We start from the raw sequence: 23,147 nt of genomic DNA, 5'->3' as shown, positions 1-23,147 counted from the left end.
GACCACAAGATTTATATGACAAGACAGAGAGATGCCACAGAGACTCAGGGTCCTGGAATTGGATGCAAGAGACCAATATTTTGAAACTGGCATCTCTTCTGCGTGGACAGGGTGCCATTCGCCAATGTCTTTGGGGAGGAATTGTCTTCAGGAGGACAAACAGTGAGGCGTCCACCCCCAGAGACCAAAGCTCTGCTCACATGATCCAGTCCGTAATGTTCTCTGTGTCACAAAGAACAGAAAAAAATGTGCGTGATGGAATGAAAATCCCACTGCCTGGCTACCCGTGGGCAGGCTCAGTTACTATGGAAAATTCCTGATTAAAGTCAGCAGAAGAATTTCCTAGCTAGCAACTATTATTAATAGATGCTTCAGCCTTGCGCTGACATTCAAGATTGGTTTCCTTAATATGTCATTGCACAAGCCAGGTGATTAAACCCCTATGTTTTTTAAAAGCAGGGAGAACGCACCCACCTTCGCTGAGCTGACTACCCTTTCTAATAACCCACGCGGTCCTGTTCAGTTAGCATGAGAACAAAACTGCAACCATGAAATTATTTTAACAAGACCATAAAAAAAAAACAATTTGCTTGAGTGATGTTTAGGCAGAAGGAGGGGAGACTCACCCTCTCTCTAAACTAATTAAACTGTACTATATGTCCTTGTGTAGTTCCTGACATTTTTCTGGTTCACTCAGTTTGAATGGTTATACAAGGATCGGCGCCAAGCTCCCAAATGGCTAACTCAAAACAAAAGCAGGGTCTCCAGAGAATTCTTGAGCATCCAGCAAATTGAGGGAAAGTTATTTCGAGTTCATCAATGTACTTCAGTTACAATCACATCTTGCCTCGTTGAAAAGATGGCAAACAAGAGATCACTGTTTGAAGCCCAAAGTGCGATAACCTAGAAAGTGACAATGACCTTGTTATGTTTTTCTAATTTTAATTTTTTTTTCCTGAAAATCACACCCTGTTTTGGAGAAAGCCATTGACAATGGCCCTTCATTCTCTAACCTTCCCCACCCCCTCCACTGCACCCTATAATAACTCGTGTCTTTCCCCACTCACACTAGTTATTATTGTATGCCATTGGAAGTTTCCTTGAACATATTTGCAACCAAGGAGTCCTTTCTCAGTCTGGTAAGGAACCAGACATTGATTCATGGCTGGGGATTCTGGTTTCTGGCAAGACAGGCCTTGGTTTAAGCTATAAAGGCCTTTGGGTGTCAGTAAGGCTCTCACTAAAATTGAACTGGAAAACACAGTGAGTCTTGGACACAGCCCAGTCCTACACGTGTTGACGTAAAAACTTCTGAAAAATGTGCCCGAGTGTGTTAAACCTGAATATCATGGCCTCCCACTTCTTCCAGCTAATGTTTACCAACTCCTTGGGAGTTTAAAAGAAAATGTTCTCGTTTGAAAAACCTCTTTAACGTTGATGAGGCCAGCCTTTAAATTCCAAAGAACTGTAGAGCACAGATAAAACATAGAATTCAACTCATTTCCATTTAAAGCAGTATAGAGTGAGCATCTGCCATGTGGGAGATACTGAGGAGGTTCCATCCTTGGGAGGAACAAGATGAAACAGATAGAGGTGCCTCCCGACTTCAAGGAAATTAGGTTGTCCTAATTGAAGAAAGGAATCAGTATGATGAATGGTAATACTGCTCACAGTGATAAGCCCTAACATTTTCATTACTCTGCACAATATGCAAAGTGTATGCAAATATGAGCATGTAAATGCACAACTCCAAGGCGGTGCTTCCCTCCTGGCCAGAAAGGCTGGTAGGCTCTGCTTATCCAACTTGTACAGAATCTCAGCTGGAGTCCTAAGACATAATGTAAGAGAAAGCCAACAGAAAGTAGACTGAAAAAAAAAAAAAAAAAGCAGAGGTTTTTGGAACCAAACAGAGAGGTATGACTTGTCTGTGCTAACTCAGAGCTTACCAAACTAGATGATTCTGGCACCTCCCAGGATCATCTCCATGACAAAACAGGGATGTAGCCACTTCCCCATCCCTGTTGTGTCCTTCTTCCTCTGCTGTAGTGTAGGCTTTATTAGACCAAGGGGTGCCTTGAGGTATTGGGTTGTTTTGTGGCTCTGCCTTGCTGTCCCTACCCAGGTCTCTTGTTCAGGACCGTGGCACATTCTGTCTCCTGTTCTGTGAAGGGTGTTGGCATCCTCTTTGCAGAATGGCCATCTCTCCTTTTGGTCTAGAGGACAGGCTTTCAGTGGCAGAAGCTGCCAGAAGACCAGCAAGCCAAGCTGGGCTTACTTCCTATTCAGAAACTTGGAGCTTTGCTTACAATCGAGGATGAAGTAGTAGAATCTTCTGGAAGACAGTCCCAGTGCCCCACACGTGAAGGGCTACCTGTGGCCCTCAGTTAGCATGACTGGCAATATGCTCCTGAACCTGCTCCTAGCTCAACAGCATACCTTTTTTTCTGTGCGGTTGCATTCTCTGAGAAGCCCGCGATCCTAAGAAGATACCATTTATGGTTGGTGGCTTGACCGGCTGTGATAACAATAAACCTGTCTCACTCAGCTTTGGGGCCTCTGGTCTTCTCCTGTCCACTGTCTCCATGGAGAAGTGGCAGAGCTGCTGGTGCAGCTGGGGGAACTCATGATTACCCACCTGCAGCTGGCCAGAAGCACAATGCCTGGACCTCAGCCGTGGCACCACAGTCACCAACTGAGGCCACTGTCACAGCGTTAGGAGGCCTGCAAAAGTCTCTCCTTTGCTGCTCTCCCCTGGCCTCCCTGCAGTCCATAGTCAGTGCCCCGTGACCCTTGCCTGGTCACTTGGAGAGTGACAACCCCCAGGCAGTGTGACTGGCTCTGGGATGGGCTACAGCCTAGGCTAGCAAATTATTGTAACTCTCATCTGCTAAGCACTCACTGGGTCCCAGACATGGGACAATGAATGTTACAGCTAGGACCTCCTTTCACCCTTAGAAGAAGCCTGGGGAGCAATATTATTGCTGGTGGGGCATTAAGTGATTTGCTAAAGGAATCTCGTGAGGGCGACAGTCAAAACTAGAACTCAATTCCTTCTGCAGATCCAAAGTTTATCCTTACCATGAACATGCAGCACTTTGTAGATGTTTCCTACCAAAACCCCTATTTTTTAAAAAGAATTATTTGTTTGAAAGGAGGAGAGAAAGATCTTCCAAATCACTGGTATAGTCCTCAAATTGCCTCAACAACTAGGGCTAAGCCATATTGAAACCAGGAGTCAGAAACTCCACTTCCATGTGGATGGCAGAGGTCCAAGTACCTGGCCAACTTCTGCTGTCCTTCTGGGTGCATAGCAAGAAGTTGGTTGGGAATTGCAATCCTTGGGACTCAAATCCTAATAGCCCTGGAGTGCTGCCTTGGAGTGTTTGCCCTTTAGGTCGACACTGTGGGGTAAGGTGGACCAAGCCGATGCAAACCAGAATCTACTGAATAATAGCCTGCTTGGCTGATCAGGGCATACCAGTGATTGGTTCTCTCACCTAGCAGCTTGAGGGCAACATATTTGCTGCCTTACCACCTTGGCATTACTTTTTCTGGATAAAAAGGCATTACATTATAATAATCTGCTGTATCTTGTTGTATGGATCAGCTTCTTTTCTGAAATCGAGTGGACATTTTTGTGCATTTACCTCGGGATGAAATCTCCTGTATGAGTGTTCCTTTTCGGCTTGGTGTGAAATTAAGCAAGCTCTGTGTTGCTCACCAACTTAGGACATCTCCCAGCCGCCCCAAGGACTGAAGCACCCCCTTGTTCCCTGGAATCTGAGGTCCCCAGGGTTAAGAAGTTGTATAAATCTGCAAAAGGGCACAGAAATGGATTCAGCTTCTTCGCCAAGACACCCAGAAAAACAATTGCCTTTGCTTGCAGCCCTCCAAAACCCACTTCCTCTCTGATCTTCTCCTTACCCTACTGACTGTCACCCCTCCTTCTCTCGTGGGACAAACCATAAGAGCCAGAATTATTCTCTCTCAAGGCAAGTCACAGAAACCGCACCCCTCTTCCACAAAGCCAGCGTGCAGCCTAAGAACACTTCACTTTCCCTGTGTCTTTCTCTGCCATCCATAAGGAAATTCAGTCCCTTAGGCCAAGGGAGCGCTACCCATATCTGCGAGAAAGCAGCGCTGGAACTGAATCACCAAGGAGAGTCTAAACAGACAAGTCTTATTGGAGCCTCTCACCAGCCTAGTTACACTAAGACTGCTTTCCAATCATCTTTCTGCTCGGCTGTCCCTGCATCATTGAACCTGAGTATAAAAATGGATTGTTGACCTTGGGTCTTTGGGTCTTCATTCTGAAGGCTCCCAGGCATGTACAACTTTGATTAACTTTATCTGTGAGGCTTTGCTCTTGGTTAGCCTGTCTTTAGCGATAGAGGTGTCAGCCATGACCCCTTGTGATGGGCAGGAAAGGGGACACCCCTCCTCCCCTACAGTTCCGGTTGGGAGGGCTAATCCCACCTCGTGGGTCTGCTGGGGATCTGAGCTTGTTTATCTCTCATGCTCAGCCAAGTGCCTGTCACACAAAAGATTGGATAAACTATAGCTGATTTGTTCATTATTCTACTGAGAGGAAGAGTTGATTTTAAAACTCTTGAGTATTGGACTTACTCTATCCCTAGCTCCCAACACATGTTGCCAGTGCACAGGCAGCCCAGTTCTGCTCCTTCATTGTGTCTCTTTCATAACCAAGCATCATTCCCCTGTCCAAATGATTGGCAATGGAACTTATTTCTATCTTTAAATTTTTAAGATCACTGCGTTGTCCCCACTGGAAGACTTATGATGAGATATATCGTTGGAGTAGTCAAAATTGCAGATAAATACTAGAATGGCAGGTGCCAGAGGCTGGGGGAAGACAGATGGAGGTTGTTGCTGAGTGGGTACAGAGCTTCAATTTTAGATCATAAAGTGTACTAGAGAAGAATAGTGGTGGTGGTTGTACAACATCATGAATACATTTAATATCGCTGGACTTCATGCTTAAAAAGGTTAAGGTGATAAATTTTATATTATGTGTATCTTACCACATTAAAAATGTTGGAAGACCTGGAGTGAGTTCCAGGCTCTTGACTTAGCCTGGTCCAGTCCTGATTGCTGGATCAGGAATGAACCAGCAGATAAAAGATTTCTCTGTGGCTCTGCTTTTGAAATAAATAAACTAAGTAAACATTTTTAAAAATTACATACTTTTGGGAAATTTTTTGAGTTCATAAATAGATTCAGGTGGGCATGAAAGTAATAATACCTCAGTGTCTGTCCCCACAGAGCCACTGACGGGCTGGACGCTCTGGGTCTCATTTGGCTCGGTGATAAAAACAGGCAGATGCTAGATCAGGGAGTGGCAAAGCGGAGTTTGTGGGTAGCACCGAGGGCTTAAGTGGGAGAGTCATGTGCTCATGTTTACACTAAAAACAAGGAAAGGCACTTCGGGATGCAGTAGGTAGAAGTTATCTTCTCAGGAGTCCAGGGAGTGGCCAGGAGGCTGGAGAGAAATGAATCATCCAGCCTTATCAGAGACAACAGACACAGCTCACAAGCATGCCCTGGTAACAAACTGTCAGTGAGAGCCAAAGCCGACTGTGGCTGCCCATGTGCTGCCTGACGATCCTGTCTCTCTCTCACACACACACTGAAACCCGCCCCCCATGTTTTAATTACATGGATTGCCCAGATTGTGTGGCTGTATTAGACCCAAAAAGTATTAAATATTTTGATTTATCATCTCCTCGATGACTGTATTCTGTGGGTCCCTTACAGCTCACAGTAATACACAGGACACTATGTGCGTGTGCACAAGCATGACACAATATCCCAATAAACTAGAAGCCTAGCGATGGAGGATAAATTAGGACAGGAACAAGATACATTTAGAAGATCAAGACCACAAAGGAGGTTAGAACTTATACACGCAAGTGAAGAATTCTAAGCTTTTAGCAAAGTGGCCTGAACAAGCAAGGAAAACATGATGATGCTTGAAATGCGGAAAAGATACAATGTCCCATGATCAGCATCTTATTTTTTAAAAAACATGCTAAGATCTCTGTAGGAAAACTTTCCGTGGCATTGAAGTTGGAAAGAAAGGACTTCCTCTTTTTTTTTTTTTTTAATTAACCTGGGATAACCCTCTTCATTTTTGAAAACAGAAATGCACATTTTAAAAAGTGAAGGAAACATACGAGGTCATTGATCTTAGTTTTCTGGGTAGTAAGACTGGAATGTTAATGAGTTATTACTCCTTAAGAGTCTTGTGATTTTAAAAAATTTCTAGAATACATGGATATTGAATTCACAATCAGAAAAAAACCAGGGGGCTTGCCTTTTAAACACTTATTGGATATAAATTTATTCATTTTATTAAAAATGTTAGCACATTTCTCTTATTAAAATATTTATTAAAGTATTATTAAGACATTTTATTTATTAAAAAATCCTTCATTTGTTCATTTGTTTATTTGAGAGGCAGAGAGAGAGGGAAGAAGAGAGTGCCAAGGCTACCTGGCTATGCCACATGGGCAGAAGGCACCCAAGAACTTGGGCTGTCACCTGCCCTCTCCCCAGGTACACATTAGCAGGAAGCTGAAACAGAAGAGTTGGGACTCAAGTTCAGGCACTGCGACACAGGATGGAGGCATCCCAACTAGCCACTTCAAGGTGCCACAATGCCCGCCTCTCCAGAACTGGCTTGGAGAACTAACAGGCATCAGGTGCCTCGGAGGCCAGACACCCAGTAGCACAGAGGTTCACCTCGGGGATGCCTTTCCTGCCCACACCCTAGAAAGGCAGAGCGCAAGAGACAGAGTAACCTGGAAACAGACAAGACCATTTCAAGTTGTGCTAGGGACTTTAAAAGGTCTTGAAGCTGTATAAAGAATATAAAGTGCTTCTGAGTGAATTGGAGGGTATCAACAAGGGAGAGAGGGGAGAGAGACCACTTGAGGGTACAGTGATTGGCAGCGTTTCTGGATGGTGGTGAGTGGGGGCAGCAGCTGGCTCTGGGATTATGAAGTCCTGCCCAGTTGGTACTGGCTCCACCTGTCACAGGAGCAGAAAGGAGCTCTGGGTGGGATGAGGGTGTAGGAAATGGGTGTGAGAGAAGGACTAGGTATCCTGCTCTGTGGTCATGCCTCTGGCTTCAGAAGCTCAGCACTGGTTCAGGTGTGTCATGAAGCTGGGGTGCTAGGCCATCCCTTCCTAGCCCAGCTGTTGAGGCGCACCTCTCAGAGCTGGATGAAATTCACACCATGCTTTATTTTTGGCTTTCTCCCTTCAGCTGGGACAAAGAGATGGATTTATCATTGTGGGTGAGAAGTGCTCAGATGGGACAGGCTGCGTGGCAGCAGGAAAGCAGCCTGGGATTGGAAGTGTAAGTTGAACCTCTATCCCACACACTATACACATCTGGAAGCAAAGTTTAATAAAAACCAGAGTTCATCCAGCCAGAGTTAGCCCCCTGACACAACGTTGTCTCAATGTGTCCCTTGAAGAACCTTCCGATTCTTATCAAAATCATTTTACTGATGAGGAAACTGAGGCCCAAGGAGGGAGACTGGGAATTCAAACCCAAACAGTCTTGTGCCAGTCTATCCCAATGCAGCTAATGGGAGATTGAAAAGAACCAGGGATAGTAAAGGACCTGGATTGGAGTCTGGGTCCCTGCAACATTTTGTCCTTGTGTCTCCTTTGAGGAAAGAGATGGCTGTGTGACACAGGAGCTCAGTGCTTAAGTGTGGAAGGCAGGGGAGGGAGTTAGGGCTGGACAGCTGTGTAGTTCTTCAGCAGGTGGATGCCAGGCCACTCCTACCTGTTGCATGGGCTGGCCCCTGTAAAAGCCATCCTTCGGTAGGGACTCTTTCCTCTGTATTTCCAGAGTATTCTGTCCTGGAGAAGAACAGTTCTTCCTCTGGGTTGCAAACGCACACCGTGTACTCAGTGCATCCCAGGCAGGATCAACTTGGCAGTAATTACCTTACTCGCCCAGGGCAAGAGTAGAGATAGAGGCCTGCATGTTATAGCATCCAAATATTAAAAGTTATAAATCAAGCTAACAAACTGCTAAATAAAATATGCTCTAGCTGTACACCCTGACAAATATATCTGCTTCAGCATCTAGAGGCCCAAGATTGAGTTTAGGAATCTTGGATGCTTCTGGATTCTGGGCCTCACGGTGATGACAGAAGAGGGTTGCAGCCCCCTTTCAGTCACCTCCACTTCTCGCCCCACCTCTGTCTCTGTCCTGTGCTGACAATGTAGGGAATAGAAACGACTGAGGATGCTCCAGCCTCATGGGCAAACCCGACTCTATTCTCCATCCCCACCAAAAGCCACACTTCGACCACTGGTGGGCTTCAAAGTTTGCATGTGGGCAGTCTGCTCAGGCTTTAGGAAGAGAGACAGAAAAAAGGAGTCCATGCAATCTGCAAAAGGAGCTTATAGGTACTGGGGGGTGGGGCATTTATGGCTCCTAATAAGTGTGCATAAAGCATGCTCTAACAAGGTATGAACAGCAGCATAATGTGAACCACAGTGCCAGCCATATGTGGAACTTAAAATATACTACCAGTAGCCCACATAAAAAAAAAGCTGAAAAAAAGCAGGTAAAAGTAGTTTTAGCTAGGTATTTTATGAACCTAGTATATCCAAAATATGACCACTGCAGCAAGTCATCTCTGATGTAAATGGTTCATAAGACATTTTGTGCTCTTCCTTTGTGCTAAGGCTCCAAAACCAAGAATGTGATCTGCACGCCTGTGCATCTCAATTCAGACGGGCTGCATCTGGGGGAGTTTGCAGACACTGGGAACAGGTGGCTGTCTTGTACAAGTCCAGGAGTTGGCTCCTCGCAGTGTGGCCTGCAGCCCCTGCAGTAGCTCAGACAGGACCACCATGTGATGGATAGATTCACGCAACCTTCAGACTCCACCCAGAGAGGCCTGGAGCTTGACCGGCAGCAGCGTGCTGTAAGGGTGATCTCACCAGGCACTTCTGGCTGATCCACATCGCCTTTCCAATTAGTCAGAAAAAAAATCAGCCACACTTAAAGAAATGGAAACACTGAGGGCTGAGGAAGAAGGAAAAGCTTCACAGAAGTAGAAGCAGAGATAACCGTAAAAAAGAAAAAAAATGAGCAAAAGCAGAGAGTCTGGGGGTAGGAGAGAGTAGAGGCAGATGTGGGCCAGGAAGCTTAAGAGAACACCCTGCTGTGATGGGAGACGATGATGGTTGTGGCTTGCACTGGTTTCCAGGCATGACCAGCTAGGACTGTGTCAGGCCTGTGAGAGACGCCCAAGGTCATTACAGGGGAGGCTTCAGGAAAACTTCCAGCACTGCATCTGGCTCACAAGCCCTTTAGGAGCTGTGTCTCCACAGATTCAGCCTTCCAGCAAGTTCAATGGATGTTTCATCCGGAGCCCAGAATGCGCCTTCCACTGAGTTGTCTCAAATGTTACAGGAGACGGGCAGTTCCACTGGAAGTCACATTGTGGAAGCCTCATTGTTTGCCTTGTCAGCAGGAGGGTTGTGTGTGTGTGTGTGTGTGTGTAGATTTCAGACTCTGGCTTCCAGCTGACCTGTGTCAGGTTGGGCTGGATGGACAACGCAAGCACCTCCTGATGACAAGGAAAGGCAGTCGCAAACCAAAGTGTATCCAGAGAAAGACTTTTGCTTGGCTCATGTGACAGCCCCACTCACACACACAAGGTCATTGTATCGATCCTGGGGTATTGGACAGCAAGTAATAGGATAGCTGGCTAATGGTGACTCCAAGAGTGGTGTTCAGAAGCCTGTCACTGGGCATCATTCCCCGGGAACGATTGGAACTGCACCTTTGGGAGCCCCTTCCTAGATCTACTGAAACAGGAAACTCGGGGGTGTAGGCTCACCACCCGTGTGCTATCAAGCCTTCCTGGTGGATTCTTTCTCTTTTTCTTTTTGAGAGGCAGGAGACAGAAAGGAAGCTACCCAGGTTTCTCCCCAGATGCCTGGGTTGGCCCCAGGATGGAGCAGAAGGCAGTAGCCAGAAACACAGTCCGGGTCTCAAACAAGGAGAGGGAGCCATTACGCTAGGGATTGGGTGGCAGGCAGGGAGGTAGGTATGAAAAGCATCCCAACTGCTCCCTTCCACGGGATTCTTCCGTGAGCTCAGATTTAAAACAGAAGCACATTTGCTGTTTCTTCGCAAAATGTCAGGAAGCAGGAACTTCCAGGATTCAGGGTCAAGAATTCTGTCACACTCTGGACTCTCCCCTTATGATCAGAAAAAAGCCAGCGTGGTGGCTCAACGGGCTAATCCTCCAACTGCAAGCACCGGCAACCCTTCTGGGAGTCAGTTCGAGATCTGCTGCTTCAATCCATCTCCCTGCTAATGCGTCTGGGGAAAGCAGTAGAAGATGACCCAAGGTCTTGGGTCCCTACACCCACAGAGGAGACCCTGGAACTAAGTTCATCTGTATTAGCAAGAAAGGGTCCAGGGGTGGGGGAAGCATTGTTTGAGGCAGCTGACAGTACTATCCCCAATTTTATGGGCATTGAAAGTAAAATTCACCAAAGACTACATGTCTTAAAAGGTTGAGATTCAGGCTCATTTTTTCCCCCTGGTTTCCACTGCCTTGCTCCACCTGCAGGTTTCTCCATGACCCAGGTTCAGTGAGGGAGCATGGACGATTCTGTGCTTTTTATCCCATGGCAAATGTCCAGATGTTATAGGTGAGAGGCTGCAGATGGGATACCTGTGGGCCCTGTGCTTTGTTGGGCAAGAGATTCAAACCTTTGTAAAAACTTTAGTTCCACGTGTAGGATTGGGGGATTTCACAGTAAAAATTCCTATTTCTAGGTTCACTTAAAGATAGTATGGCCACTCCAGACTGATGCTCTCCCATGGCAAAATATTGGTGGGAGCTGGATAGGAAGCTGCTCCCTCACTGGAGAGGAGGGTCCACATTTCCCTTAATCCCTACTCTTCTCTACAGCCTTCTACCTGGTTCAGGCTACCTGTCTGTATCACTTGCTATGTCCTAGACAATATTCCCTATACTCCATCCCACCACCACTGCTACCCATCTTGTGTCCTGGTGCTGCAAGGTTAATGGTGGGATCTGAACCACCTCTTTCCATTCTGTGGCCATGGGTCCCTGAGCAGCAGCAGGGACAGAGGGAGCTTTAAAAGGGAATCTGAGCTCTCCCCGAGGGCCAGCTGTGCTATGACTACCGAGTCTTGAATGCAGTCACTGTTCCGCAGCCTGGGATTCATCCCCAGGTGGGAGGCCTGTGGCTTTCAGTTCTGGAAGGCAATTTGGAGATTCTGAACTATCAAGTCGTTTGGGTGATCAAGAAGGCAGGGCTAAGCTGGGTTGCTTTGCTCCTCCCAAGTTGGTTTCTGCTGAAGCTCTGGAATTTTCCCTTGGCTGTGTTGTACTGGTCACAGTCCCCCTAGGTCCTCTGGGATTTGTTTCAGGTGTAGAACATGCTCTGGGGATGGAACCATTACCAGAGGAAGATGCAAGCAACCATACTGCTGTATTCTTGTCTTTAAATTAGGACCCGCCAGTGTCTCTTACTCTACAAACTCAAGGATGGATCCACTTGGATGATGTTGTCATGGGAGCACTCTGCTATAAAACAGGAAGCAAGAGCAGTCATGAGAATGGTGCTGATCAGAACACAGCTGGGAAATGAGGTCATGTGTAGGAAAAGCCCTATCTCAGCTCCGTGCCAGCTCTGAAGGCACACACATTCAGGGGATTCTCAGTCCAGTGGGAGAGCCACACATAGAAACAGGCGATTCCAGTGCCTTCTGAGCAGGGCAGCTGAAAGACAGATGCACTGTGATTTCTGATCTTGGAGATGGGGACCCTTCTGGAGTGGGGGTGACTCCATCTTGAAATAATGAGAAGAAGGGCGATGCAGGGCAAAGGCACAGTGAGAACAAAGACTGGGAAATAGGATGAAAACATTGGAACTGGTGTGAACTTGAAGAGAAAGGCTGTGGATGAGACTGGAGGCGCAAGTTACTGAGAACCATGAATTTCGTCCTGGAAGAACGGAGACCCCACCACAGCTGGGACAGATCAGCGGGCAATTGTGAACCAGGAACTGTTCTGTGTTGCTGCTTTCTAAACAAAGGAGCCAATACTCACATGTGGCCCTCTTCTCCAAGATTCTGTGTCTCTTCAAAGAACACTGCCATCCATCCCACTGACCAAGTTCGAAGTTCGTTCTCCGTAACACCTGCTTCTCTCTTACCTCTCTGAATCACATCGACTTATAGAACCTACAACCTCAATCCCGCCTCTGTCAATTTCCAACATCACCATCCTCCTCCTCATCATCTCCAACACCCTGAAGTCTTCCCTGCCTCTTTTAGCTATCTGTTACATCGCAGCCAATTGTAAAGCCCTTCAGGGTCTCCTTGTCAGTTGAGGTTCCCAAGTGAGTGCAATGAGAACAGTAGGATATTTAAGCTGAAAACATGTGTATAAAAGGAATAGAAAGCGGCACAAAAACTCAACAGAATTATATCTCTAAGACATTGTATAGCAAATGGCATACATTATGGCTTATTCATCACTTGCTAATGTGGTAAATCTCCAAACATTTAGAGGCTGATGACAGCAATGACCACCATGCATTGTCTCTGATGATTCTGTGGGTTGACTGGGTTCTCCTGGGCAGTTCTTCTGCCCCACATAATGCTAGCAGATGTTCACCTGCCACAGTCTCCAAGAAGCTTGATACAGCTGACCAGGCTTGCTTTTATGCCCTGGCTGCCAGTTGAGAGTTCCCTGGGCTGCCAACTAGAATCTCTCCCATGAGATCTCCTTACATGGCATGAGCAGCTGAATTCCAACAAGGAGTATTGGAAGGGTGTAAAATGGAAAGTTGCCCATTTCCTGAGACCCCCAGCCTCACATCTGCATTCTGTTGCTCAAAGCAGGAAAATCCAGAGTCAGCAAAATTTCCACCTCTTCAACGTAAGAAGTAGAAAGCTTTTGGCCATCTTTGTACGTTGCATCCTTTTTCTTGCATATCCTCTTAAGTCATCCAATATGGAAGAAGATACATAATCAGCATATAAAAACGATGTCTCAGGGATTGATCAAACAGCTGGATCAATGATTCACTTCCTAATTGGTTTGGGCAATGGAAGATGGCCAGGTGCTTCGACCCCTGAATCCATGGGAGACCTTGAGGAAGCCTTTGGCTCCTGGCTCTGGACTGACATAGATATGGCCTTTGTGGCTGTTTGGGGAATGACCCAATGAACCAGGGGATGGAGGATAGTGCATGGAGAATCAATCTCAATCTCTCTCTTTTGTTCTCTCTCTTTCCTTCCCTCCCTCCAACTCTCCCTTAGAATAAGTGAATAAAACTGAAAAATGAAAAGATCCAGTTAGGACCCAACATTGCAGGGCAGAACATTAAGCCACTGCCTTCAACACCAGCATCCCCTATCAGGGACCAAGTTCTAGTCCTGGCTGCTCCACTTCACATCCAACTCTTAACTAATGCTCCTGAGGATACCCTCCGCCTTTTCCTCTGTATATCTGGTGTGCTGCCTTTCAAAATGTTTTTTTTTTTTTTTTAAGAAAGCACTCTAGAATTATTTTAGAGTACTTTCATTTGGAGCACTTAGAACACTGCCAACAAAGAAGACAAACTTTTAAAAAATTTTTTTAAAGATAGTAGAAGACTTTAAAGAGAAGGTGCCTCAGGGGACCAGGAATTGGAGACTGAAGGGAAATTTAGACCTAACTTTCATCTCTGGCACCATCTGAATATTTCGTGTATATTTCTCTCTCCCTTAAAAAATGTAAATAGGAGGGACTCATGTATTACTGTAACATTTCCTCCTGGTCATAATTACCTTGGTGAGCACAGAGGTGACCATTAACCGGGTTCATGCTTACCAAAGAAATCATATACATCATATGTTTCCCAAAAAGAGCACAGAGAACAGCACACACAGGCTCTTTCTCACCTCTTCACCCCAATAACATTTCCTTCCAGCTCCTGGGGATGCCCTCGCCCTTGTTCATTAAGGCCTGCTCAGCTTGGAGACAGCTCAGGCAAGATGCAGACACTGCTGGACACAGTGTGTCACCCCCTCACGCAGCCTCCTCCACGGGGCCCCTGCTTCTGTTGGGCTAACCTTCAGGCAGCCTAATTCCTGTCTCTGCTCTTTTGCAAGATGATGCCATGGGATACCTGGGGAGTCAGTCAAGGAGGGCTGGGGGGAGCCTGAAGGAGGACAGGCAGGAAGGAAGGAATGGAAGGGGGAGAAGATGGCTCTCATGCCTTTGCAGATGGCCTCCCAGACACATTTTCCCAGTCCCATGGTTCTACCAGTCTCCTACTGGTATATTGCATACTGTACAAGTTACTGCACATCAATGAATGTTGCTCTGCTAACGTTTATCCTTCAGCTACCAATAGTCATACATCTGCACTGAATGCATCTGCAGGACCTGTTACGTCTGTGAGAACGATGGTCTTTCCATCATCCACTTGTCTAAACCTATACCACCACCATTCCCACCACTACAGATGGGACCCTGCATTGCTGAGAAGCGATCTGTGTAAACACTGCTTTACTGTGTGTGCGACACTGCCTGTGGTCATGGGGGTTGAGGATGGTAGGGTTACTCTTAAAGATTGATTGCGGCTCCTGAATTTTCCTTTTCTTCAGTCTTTTTGCTGCTCAACCTCTAATGGTAATCAAGTACCCCACAAATTGATCCCCAGGTTTCAGGAATATCTCTGTTATGGGTTCAATTGTGTTACTCCTTCAAAGATAGGGTCAAGTCCTGACCACCAGAATATTAGATTATGACCTTACTTGGGAAGGATATTGAAGATCTAATTAGTCAAGATGAGGTCATACAGCAAGCCCTTCAACCAATACCATTGGTGGCCTAGAGGAGAGACACACATACACAGACACACACATGACCAAAACACAACTTGGGATGCCGAAGGCCAGGTTAGAGTCACACACCTACATAAAACCACCAGAAGCCAGCAAGAGGCAGGGAAGGGTTCTCCCTAAAATTTCACAAGGAGGGGCCCAGCAGCGTGGCCTAGCGGCTAAAGTCCTCACCTTGAACGCCCCAGGACCCCATATGGGCGCCGGTTCTAATCCTGGCAGCTCCACTTCCCATCCAGCTCCCTGCTTGTGGCCTGGGAAAGCAGTCGAGGACGGCCCAAAGCCTTTGGACACTACACCCTTGTGGGAGACCCGGAAGAGGTTCCTGGTTCCCGGCTTCAGGTCGGCACAGCACTGGCCGTTGCGGCTCACTTGGGGAGTGAATCATCAGGAACGAAAGATCTTCCTCTCTGTCTCTCCTCCTCTCTGTATATCAGACTTTGTAATAAAATAAATAAATATTTTAAAACATATTTCACAAGGAGCATGACCTTGCAGATGCTTTGTGAGTCTATTGCATTTAGCCACCCTGCTGGCACCCCGCTGTTCATGGTGGGCCTAGAGAACACATCCAGCTTCCTGCAGCTAGCTGCCTATGAATCTATACATTGATAGGAGTTTTTCAGCAAGTACCATATGACTGCTCATACTCTGAGTGGAACTTTGGGGGCAAAACACATACGCTCCCACCGGATTCTGGAAAGACATGGTTTCTTCTAAAGACCCCATTAAAAATACAGAGGCATTTGAAGACAAAACACAGCTCCCTTTGTCCTCCACCAGAAAACACATCCTCAGGATAACAGGGACAAGAGGGAAGGATGAGATGGCTTGTGGACTGATCTAAAACGCGAACCCAACCCCTGGCTCACCACTTGGCTTTCAACTGCATGGTGTTGGACGAGGGAGCAGTTGGAGTCCTGGAGCAAGAACCCCTTCCTGAAGATGCTTCTGAGGAAGACACCAGCAGAGCTGGAAGGAGGGATTGGGGACAACTAGGGATGGCGGAGTTTGCCCAGAAACACTGTGGGATGCTGATACCACCTCCAGAGCTAATGGGACCCTGAGAGGAAGGGTAATATTAGAGTCAGTCAGATGTCACAATCAATGAAGGACACAGCCACTTCTAGATATTTGGCGGCCAAAGCCAAAGAAGGGGTGGGAAGATAAGGCTTCAACTTTTCTCTGAAAGCAGCAGAAAGCTGATAGGGCAGGAGAATCCAGTGGAGGCAAAGAGGATAGAGCGGAGGAATCTAGAGGAGCGAATGAAGACTAACCAGAAAGCATTCACTGTTTTCAACTGCCTTTCCCCCCAATGTGGTGGTGACAAAGCCAATTAGGTGTCTGCACCTTGTGTTGGGTTCCTGCTAATGTGGCCTCAGAGGGACTGGCTCAAGGAATTGCATTTCTGCCAGTTACATGGGAGACTTGGATTGAGTTCTCAACTCCCAGTCTTGATCTGGCCCAGCCCCAGTCATTGATGTGTGTTTGGGGAATAAACAAATATGTGGGAGATTTCTGTTTCTTTTTCCCCTCTCTATACCTCTTAAATAACTATTGATTTTAAAAGGATACTAACAAAGACTGCTGAGGCACTAACTTGACCCGGAATTATAAGTAGTAGAGGGGCAATACTCCAGCTTAGTAAACTAAGCCTACGACTGAGGCACCAGCATCCCGTGATGGCTCCATCCAGGGTGCTCCACTTTCCATCCAGCTCTCTGCGTGGGGCCTGGAAAAGCAATGAAGGACAGCTCTAAGCCTTGGGACCCCACGCTTGTGTAGGAGACCAAGGAGAAGCCCTTGACCCCTGGCTTTGGATCAGCTCAGCTCTGGCCGTTGCAGCCATTTGAGGAGTGAACCAGCAGATGGAAGATCTTTCTGTGTGCTTCTCCTTCTCTCTTAACTCTTCCTTGCAAATGAAATCTTTTAAAAAATAAAGAATTATAAGGGACCAGTACAATGCTTGACACTGGAGTAGATTCTCAAAAAACATCTAGGGAACAAACAATTGCCTGACAGAATGCATTTTTTTAAAGTTCACATATAATTTTCTTTTTCTGACAGACTTCCTCCTGTGATAGACTTGGATAAATTATGTCTCAAGTCCATGACCTGGATGGTGCAGAGGGAATTGTGCAGCATGTTACTGATAATTAACTCCATGTTGAATCAGGGCTGCCAGGATTCAGGAAACAGTCCTCTAGTCCATTACCTAAAGAGGCACCAAGGTACACACACAGGAAGGAAAGCAGGAGCCAATTAATTCAAAACATTTGGTTCCTTGTAGGCTCAAGAGGTTTCAATGGAAGCACTCAGTGACTGCACTGACCTAGCAAGGGCAGCTGGTGACAGATGGCAAGAGTGGATTGACCACTGTGAGAGAGTGGTTCAAAGTGGAGTCCGTTCCTGGAGACTGTTGGCTCAAACACAAAAGGCGAGGTGCAGCTTCACTGGGGCAGGTGTGCTTCTGAAGGGGACATGAACCCGGCTTCCTTCTGTCTCTGGGGATCTGTGTTCAATCCTTTCCTCAGTTGTACAGGAGCAAGAAAAGGAACCGGTGGAGCACCTGCCATGTGACAGAGGACAGGCTAGAAGGCTCTTGCATGTTGCTTCAGTGAATCCTCCTAGTAAAGCAGAGGGAGGGGAGAGCATGGGTTCAGGAAGTGCACCAGCCTTGTCCAGGGTCCTGCAGAGCTGAGGAGCCTGCAAGGAGTTCAAACTGGTGTGGCTTTCCTTCTCAAACTGTGTGATTTCTTTCCTGCCCTGCCAGCTGAATCAATGAGGTTGGCTCTGCTCTTAAGGCATGTTCTAGAATGGCCTACAGAAAGCTGGTCACCACATGGGAACAGAAACAGGAGGACTAGCAGTGAATTCCATTTCTACATCTGCCCTGGAAGTTAGTGTCACCACAGTTTAATGACTCTAACACGCATGTATTCTATATATATATATATTTTTTTCATATATTTTACCATCCCTGAGACATGAGCATAGTTTACAATTGAGTTGGGGACATGTTGGAATTCAGTTTCCAGTGGTTGTTCTTTCTTAAAATGGTGATGCTTTTGTTAGTGCCTTATATATGAATCATATATATATATATATATATATATATATATATATATATATATATATATGATTCTGAGCTCCATTTCCCAAAGATGAGTAGCACTCAGTCTGTTCACAACTGAAGCAAGCATCCCCTGGTCTCACCTCCTCCATAACAGCTTGTTCTCTCTCTGTTTGCTTCTCGTCCTATCTGCCCTGGGTATTCTTGGTCACCTCCATGTTGACTAACCCTGCCTCCCCTCTTCCTAAAGTTCCAGAGCCCCGATTTGATACACATGTTGTCTTAGTTTGTTTTCTGCTACTCTGCTACAATGCCCATGGCTGAGTACGTTACAAGGAAAAGAGATTTACTTAGTTCACACTTTTTAGAGGCTGACTATTCACAATCAGCCTCTAACTATTCACAGGCAGCATTTTTATCCAGAGATCATCCCCACCCCACCTCTTGGCTACATCACAGGCTTGTAGAAGACAAACAAAGGTACGCCAAACGCATGTAGAAAGCACCAAGCACATGGCTTGGCCTTGCCTTATCTCAACCCATCTTCTAAGAACTGACTCTGCTCAAGAGAGGACCAGTATCAATCCCTTCTGAGGGCAACATCCCTGTGAACTTGCACTAAGCCCAGCTCTTTAAATTTCTGCCATTTCAGTGCGAATCACACTGGAGACCCAGCTTCTCCAGATTTTGGAAGACAAAACACTTACAAACCACAGAGAATGTCTGCCCATCAGGTGAGATTAGTCCATGCCAGTTACACCTCCAATATCACCACAGACAATGCTGCTGCCCTCACTGGTGCTTGGTGAGGAGCTGGATTTATGACCTAGCCTGGTTTAAGGAAATGTGTGGTGGGAGGTTCCTGGGGAAAAGTTGTTTTTCTTAAACACACACACACATGCAAGAGGAGCTTTCTTCCATCCCTTACACACAGGACTGGCATGCCTGGCACAACAGCATCCTTCTGGAAAGCAGGGCTGGGCAGAGCAGAGATACACAGAAGGCTCCTGGGCCCTGATGGTGAGGTTGTGTTGCACTGGCTCCCTCAGTTCTCTCCTTTGCTCACTGAGATGAAAAAATGACCACATCACAAAAGCCACCTTTAATTGGGGTTTTCTGTGACTTGCCACTGAGGGCCTCCACATCCATGCCCAGCTTTAGGGATTTCCTCTCATGGTTGTTCTTCATTATCCCACCCACACAGTCCACTGCCAAGCTGGCTGCACCTCACACTTGGGACCCGCCCTGCTGTACATACACCTGTTCATGGTCACTCCACCCCACTCTGTGCTGTGTCCTGCAAAGCCCTTGGTATTCTTGCTTGGGGGCAGCACACCCCTCCCCAGCACTATGATTATAGGTCATGGAGAGCAGGCACATGTTTGTCTCATTCACAGTCCATCTTCTGGACTTTGCTAAATGACTGGCATACAAGCATCAGACAATAAATCATTTCTATGTGAATGAGAAGTGGGAAGATAATATTCTTTTAAAGATTTATTTACTTATTGACTTGAAAGGCATATATATATGTATATGGAGAGAGAGAAGGGGAGAGGGAGGGAGGGAGGGAGAGGGAGAGGGAGAGAGGGGGAGAGAGAGAGAGAGAGAGAGAAACCAAGAAGAGATGGAGAGAAAGAGACAGAGATCTTCCATTTATTGGTTCAAATCCCAAAAGGAAGCAATGGTCAGAGCTATGCCATTCTGAAAGCAGGAGTCAGGAGCTTCTTCTGGGTTTGCTTTGTGGGTGCCAGGGCCCAACAAGTTGGACCTCTGCTGTTTGTCAGATGCCTTAAAGGGAGCTTGATCAGTAGTGGAGCAGCCTGGACTCAAACTGGTGCCCCTGTGAGATGCCAATGCCACAGGCAGTGGTTTTACCTACTACACCACAGTGCCAGCCCTGAAAGATGATATTCTGAACACAAGCCCTTCTCCCCTTGCCAGATACCCTTTTCAGGGCCAGACACCTCTCTTTCCAAATTCTCTGGCAGTACGCCACTGTCTAGGGTTATAGATGCAAAACCCCGCTGATAAACCTCTGGACAATATCCTCCTAACCATCCATAGATGAACTCTGAAGAGATAAGCAATCAACACCCAAGAAGCTCACTACCAGCAATTCATTTCTCTGCTCAGGATTCATGACCTTGTCTTCTAAGCTGAGTGCCCAGACACGCAATTGCAATGTTCTGGGTATCCATCTAGTCCACCTGCCTCCCTCCTCTGCAAGCAGACCCTCCCTGTACTGCCGCTGGAGGAAATGCCCTATTGGCGATAGCATCAGGTGTCCCAAGAACTCCTCAGACGAAAGAGACTGAGACCTAGATGGGGTATGTGATCTGACCGTGGGCAGTGCCTGGAAGACAAGAAAAGGAACCCCATCCAGGCTGTCTCTCTCCCTGGATTCTGAGCTCTTTTCAGTACCTTGTTAGTTCCATTTGATGGGGACAGAAAAGGCTGGGATGGAATCCTGAAGTCATCATCCATAGCGTGACCTGAAGTACACCGTTTCAATGTTGTACGTCTCAGCTTACCCCTGCTGCCTGGGGTGCTCCTTCAGTTTCTCAAGGGATATGTCTGTCTGTGTGGGTTTCTTAGAAGGTAAAACAACAACTGCTATAAAAATTATTCCAAAAAAATGAAAGCAGAGAGGCTGACATTGTGATGCAGAGGGTTAAGCTATCATCTGGGTTGTCAGCAACCCACATGGTGGACGTGGGTTCAAGTCCTCATTGCTCTCCTTCCAATCCAATTCCCTGCTGGTGCACCTGAGAATGCAGCAGAGGATGGGCCAAATACTTGTGCCCCTGCTACTCATTTGGGAGACTCAGATGGAGGTCCAAGTTCCTGGCTCTGGCCTGACCCAGCCAGACCCAGTCACTGTATTCATCTGGACAGTGAACCAGCAGGTGTAAGATCTCTATCTCTCCATCTTTCTCTGTGTCACTTCCTTCAAAATAAATGGATAATTTTTTTTTCAAAGAACAGTAAAGCTGCTTTACCTCTGAGTGAAGTTCGAGAACCCACCTAACCTAAACCTTACCATTTGACCCCTTACAAACACATGGCTTTTCTCTTAGCAAGATGCTTGTCCTGAAGCATCTACTGTCTGCTTGCCTCCCCCTCCTCCTCTGGGCCATCTCTCTCCAGCCCCTGGACATCTGGTGCTCTGGCTGATCCATTAGCTGCCTTGCCTGCCCCCAAAGCGGAGCAATCCAGGCCACCATGAAATATTTAAGCAGCCCTGACAGCAGATAACTTACATTGCCTGCAATTCTGCTTGGATCCTGGGTTGGGTTACAGATGAGAGGTTTGACCAGCTAACGCAGAGAAGTTAAAGGCCTGAGGCAGGCATGCCCACAAAGGGGACAATGGACCCTGGAAAATAAATCACAGCGTAAGATGCCACTCTTCAAACACATAAACTTGCCAAGGTCAGATCTGTTGCCACAGGATCCTAAAGAAAGAGCTGTGACCTGAGAATGTGTTCTAGACCATGGAGTCTTTACAATCTCACACACACACACACACACACACACACACACACACAAAATTAGATTCAGATTCAATCTGGCCATTGTCTGACTAGGCTCCTCTTGCGGGCTACTGGATTGTTCTGAGACTCGGTTTCCCCATCTGTAAGCTGGAGATGCCAGCCCTAACTTTCTGGCTTGTCATAAGAATTATGTTGTGCGAAGTTTCTGGAGGAGCCTGGTGGGTATTTACTACATGTTTGTTCTCACCTTCCATCCAATGAGGAGGTTCTTCTCTGGATTGGCTTTAGGAGTGAGAGCTAGCCAGGCATTGCTTGGTGCATATAGGATGACTTGCTAAGGGTTATTTGCCCTGGAACCAAATTCACTCCAGCCAAACCATAGAATGCAGTACAGACTCCTAGAATGTTCCACTGCTTATCTGAGACTGCAAGAGGCATGTTCCGTCACTGGTCACTTAGTGACAGGGATCTATTCTAAGAATGTGTCACTGGATGATTCTGTTGCTCTGCGAATACCCTAAAACAGATTTACACAAAGCTAGAAGGCAAGCCCTCCTACACATCTAGGCTATGTGGTGCAGCCTATCGTGTCTGAGAGATCCACCTGTACACCATGGTACACTCACTGTGGGCAGCTGTAACACAATGTGGAGCCAGAGAAAGCACAGGGACAATATTTGATAGTGTGAGTTTTTCAGTTCCATTATCACCTGATAGGATCACCATCACATATTTATTGTGGACCCAAATGTCATGCTGCGCTGCCTGACTCTATACAGATTACCATTAAAAATAAGTAGGAATGGTAGCAACAAACATTTCTAGAGTGCTTTCTGTATACCAAGTATATATTAAAGACATTTTTTCTTTTTCTTTTTTTGAAGATGAAAAGTGCAGCATCCTAGTGAACAGGCATTAATGGTGCTTGCTGGGTTTCATGCCAGAGAAATCCTTGACTTCTAGGTCATGGTTATAAAAGAAAGGGTTTCAATAGGGATCAAGAAGGGGGCAAGGAGGTTTGTTCTGGAAAGTTCTATAGTCACAGTAACAAAATCATTTTTTTTTTTCTTAGAGGTTTCCTCATAGCAGAGATGTTTTTACAGCCAAGAGTTCACAGACATCAAACCTGAACGTCCCAGCACCTGTGGCGTCACATGGCCCCCTCCTTATCGCCACCAGCTCTGACACTGGCACAAAGCATCTTAAGCGATTTCCTTTAACCCTTGTTATCACTTTTTTGCAGCCATTATTCTGATAAACTCTCAAACAAAGCAAATGTTACAACTTCAAAGCTTTGGACATACTGCCCTTTTGGTTGTCTTGGGGGTTGGTGGTAGGGTTTTCTGTGAGATCAGAGACATCATACATAATCCATTGGGCTATATCCAGTTTGTATGATGGCCATTCACACTGCAGAGGAAGGGCTTGTGAGAGGGTATGGCAGTTCTGGAAAGGAGAAGGCAGACATTCTCATTGTCTCTGGCAGGGTTTGTTTCCAGGAACGGACTAGGATGGCTGCTGCTCAACCCCTCTCTGAGCTGGGGCTTCTGGGGTTGGAGCTGGGGAGATGCCCAGAGCTGCCTCCCTTACTGATGCAAAAACCAGTGGGATTTGGTAAGCTCCAGGCACCTGTCTCCTTAGTA

The 23,147-nt window shown here is 46.6% G+C and overlaps 1 long non-coding RNA gene across 1 annotated transcript; it reads right to left on the bottom strand.

Moving 5' to 3' along the window:
* Positions 1-17,013: 17,013 nt before the first annotated feature.
* Positions 17,014-21,887, bottom strand: LOC131482651 (uncharacterized). The gene is made up of 4 exons (XR_009247193.1): positions 21,752-21,887; positions 21,272-21,386; positions 20,433-20,601; positions 17,014-17,562 (listed from the first exon to the last, which is right to left on the bottom strand). It is a non-coding gene; the product is annotated as an uncharacterized LOC131482651 (long non-coding RNA).
* Between the last annotated feature and the right edge of the window lie 1,260 nt (positions 21,888-23,147).

This window comes from Ochotona princeps, chromosome 19 (genome assembly GCF_030435755.1).
Source record: "Ochotona princeps isolate mOchPri1 chromosome 19, mOchPri1.hap1, whole genome shotgun sequence".
Taxonomy (NCBI): Eukaryota; Metazoa; Chordata; class Mammalia; order Lagomorpha; family Ochotonidae; genus Ochotona; species Ochotona princeps.
This window is presented reverse-complemented; position numbering and strand designations above follow the sequence as displayed.